Genomic DNA, 3,678 nt, shown 5'->3' with positions numbered 1-3,678 from the left:
TCACTGGTGTACGCTTAATGAACGCCAAACTGTGGAGCAAAGAAAAATGTTAGTTAACTATAAGACATTTAATTTCAGAATACAGTAAATTACAGTAGCTCTAGTATAACACAAGAATAGGAGGTGTATTTCAGACCTTACATGCTAATGTGCTTTGCCGGGTACACTTTTAAAAGTGAGAGAGCAAAACTTTTACTAGTAGCTGAATGTATTAGGTTTTTATATTCATCCATTTTAGACTGACAGAAAACTAAAAGCAATCAAGTCTATAATCATGGTAATTGAAGGCACACCATTTTCTGGTGTAAGATTTCTTCTAATATATTTTAGCTTCACAGAGACAAATGCATGCTAGGGCTAGACAATGACAACACAAATATGCAAGCATATTAGAGAGAGAGATAACGAACGTGCGCGCTTTTGTGAAGCTAGATGTTCGTAGAGCAATTTGAACATGAAAAAGCACTATATAAGCTCTACTTACTACTATAGGTGTGTTAGCCGAAGGATTATAGGACTAGCTTTTCCTAGTCCTAAAGCATTCATATCAGATTTCAGTAAGACTGCACTCACCTGTTTGACTTTAGCCCATAATGAATGTCAGTATTAATGCTATAGGATACAACTTCTTTTTCCTCTTCTCCTTCATCACCCACATCCTCTGCAAACAGAATTTGATATATTAAAAACCTCTAACATACACTTAAAAGCCTATTAACCCATCCCTCTCCACCACATCTACCTCACACCTTCTCGTGCAGGAGCTCATTTGTACCCATGTGTCATCTAGATTTGAAATCATAACAAATCAAATAATTTCAAGTGTCAGCAGAATTGGATAGAATATATCAAAATATATTTTCATTTGTAGTGACCATGACTTAGAACCTAGAAACGCATGACTCCTCAAAACAGAGGAATTTATGGCTTTATTACAAGAGATTAGTTACTTCAGGATCACTACTGCTCCCCCTTTTTCTAGGCTGCCTCCTATATGAATATCTGTAGTGAAAGCATATTACAAGCCAACTCCTTACATGCTGATTTCAAGAGAGATTTGCAGAGTTCCCTCACAATACAAAGACTGAGCTATGGCTTTTTAAAAATACACAAAGTTTTGTTATCTCTGTATGCTTAAAGACCTGCAAGAACATGCCACAAGATTGTCAGTTTAATTCCTTTTCATAACTTACCTTCATATTTTTCAAATACTTCAAATTATATTAAGGAAAAGAGGAGAGAGAGAAAATGACTGTTTCCCCAACTTAGCTAGCGAGTCACAAGGTGATGTAATCGCTGTGAATGCTGGCACTGAAACCACTGCAATGCAGCACAAAGCAATCGCCATCTGAGGAAGACACACCCAAGTGACAAAAAGAACAGGAGCATTACTCTCCTGTTCTCCCAATGCCTCCAAAAGATGAACTACCAGCGTTTTATTTTGTATTACTGTAACACCTAAAGCCCATGGACTAGTAATATAGCCCATTGTGGTAGGTGCCCTTGAGGTCCAGATGAAACCAACCATTTAACAGCATACAATTTATGTTTGATAAGATTAACTGGTGAATCTTCATGATCTGAAGTCTAGCTCTTGTTCTGACAGTTGATAGTAGTCAGCACCTGGTGCTTTACATTTTCAAGTCATGGTAGAAAAGGCAACACTAAACATTTTAGCTTCGTAACAAAGCTTCGTAGAACTCTACCCATTGCATTTAAAGGTATTTAACCTCCTTCCTACTGTATTAGTTGTGTAAAAGCACTGATAATCCAGCAGCATATTTCCAGAAGTAAGTTCTATTACGCCAGGTGATGCTGACAGGAAGCACAGCTCTAGTGAGCTCATCAGTACTATATTTCCAGCACACTTTTTCAGAAGGTTTTTAATCTTTTAAAAATTCAACATATGAGTGGTCAGGGTATTAATTTTTAGTGGCTGAAGCTGACCAAGAGTATCCATAAAAGTAACATGGATCAGTTTGAAAAATATTAACAAAACCATTTCTAGAATGTGGTATTTTAAACGTTGCTGTTTAGGCTATTAGCCTAGAACAGATCCCTTTTTGATGAATTACTTAAAACAAGATTTAGAATTTTAGCAAAACTGCTCTCCCCATATAGAGGTGCACCTTTGTCTGGTTCCTCTATACAAAAAAAAGCATCTGAGGGTATGTCTACACCACAATTAAAAATGACCCAAGCCCCCTGTGCCTGAGTGGAGGGGCTGTTTAACTGAGGTGCAGAGACAGGCTTGGGCAGACTGAGCTCTGGGACCCTCCCACCTCGCAGGCTGGAGCCCAAATGTCTAAGTAGGCCACATGCACGTGTCTAATTACAGTATAGACATACCCTGAGGGAACAACAGCCCTTTGCAGATCCCAAAAGATCAAACCTTTGCCTCCAGCATTTATAATGGTGTTAAATATATTTAAAAGTGTTTTTAATTTATAAGGGGGGGGGGGTCACACTCCGAGGCTTGCTATGTGAAAGGGGTCACCAGTACAAAAGTTTGACAACCACTGCTCTAGGCCATAACATCACACATCCACGTCCTTCAACAGCACTGGCTCATACCCACTGTTTAAACTGCACTGCAGTACTTTGCAACACTGTGGCAGGCGCAGTCCTTCAGATGAAATTTGAGGCAGACTCCTTCTGCCTGGATCTGTGAACTAGCCACACAGAAATTAATGATCCTTTGATACTTCTCAAATTGACCAAGGAAAAATCCTAACATCATGCCCTTATCTTTTCAAATCAGGTACCAACAGGGAAGTCTATGTGAAGGCACAACAGCTGTTGTATTTACTTACATAAGACCTTTGAGCCAGCATCTACATATTACTTTATAAAGAGCTTTGGGGGGACATGTAGCCTAACACTGCAATAAAGTCAGATGCTGTTTGTTGTGAAGGAGGTCCAAGTTAAAGGCTTCCAAGCACTTCAGTGCTGCAAAGCCAAGATAGAAACGTGACAAAACAATACATACATAGCTCATGGGAATGTTTTATCATCCTGACTTTGATTTCAGCCACAGTTCATACAAGGAAGCGTCCACAAATGTTGATTTCTTGATATCCATAATTTATAACTGAAGTACCAATTACGGGCAATTTTATCTTCCCACAGCACAGACATGTTAGTACCTCTCTGTATAGGTTTTGGATTAGCTTTCAGGACCAAGGTTATGGTACATTCCCTCCCTGTGGGAATGGACAGGTGTGTTGCTAGGTGGGTTTCAGCATCTTGTCTTCTCTCTATTCCAATGCAGGGGGAGCCAGTTCCACCCCTTGGGGGGAAATCAGGGAATTGTTGATGGGGCTGTCTCCCCTCTTCCTATTGCAATAAGGTGTTACAGGGTACACCACACTGCATGTGGGGTCAGCATCTCCCCTGGGGGACGGGGTGGGGATACAGGGGGATCACAGACCCACCCAAACTGTGTGTATATATATGGCGGGAGTCACAGACCCGCCCCTCACTGCGTGTGTGTATGCGGGGAGGTCACAGGCACGCCCAGGCCTGTCACAGGGAGCGAGGGAGGAACAGTCACCGCGGCGCACAAAGCGGCAGCTGCCGCCATCTTGGCAGCTACCATCTGCAGCAGAGGGAGGCGCCCCCTCCTCCCCCCGCAGCGGCTCGGTGCCCGGCCCGGCTCTCACCCTTGAGCGTGGATCG

General features: G+C 41.9%; 1 long non-coding RNA gene across 1 annotated transcript; it reads right to left on the bottom strand.

Annotated features, from left to right (window-relative positions):
* On the bottom strand, positions 1-3,678 carry LOC112122837. Its single transcript, XR_002909466.1, has 3 exons — positions 3,663-3,678; positions 574-661; positions 1-29 (listed from the first exon to the last, which is right to left on the bottom strand). It is a non-coding gene; the product is annotated as an uncharacterized LOC112122837 (long non-coding RNA).

This window comes from Terrapene carolina, unplaced genomic scaffold, assembly GCF_002925995.2.
Source record: "Terrapene carolina triunguis isolate 2854851 unplaced genomic scaffold, T_m_triunguis-2.0 Scaffold17210, whole genome shotgun sequence".
In the NCBI taxonomy this organism is placed as follows: Eukaryota; Metazoa; Chordata; order Testudines; family Emydidae; genus Terrapene; species Terrapene triunguis.
The sequence above is the reverse complement of the archived record's forward strand: the minus strand, read 5'-3'. Positions and strand labels throughout refer to the sequence as shown.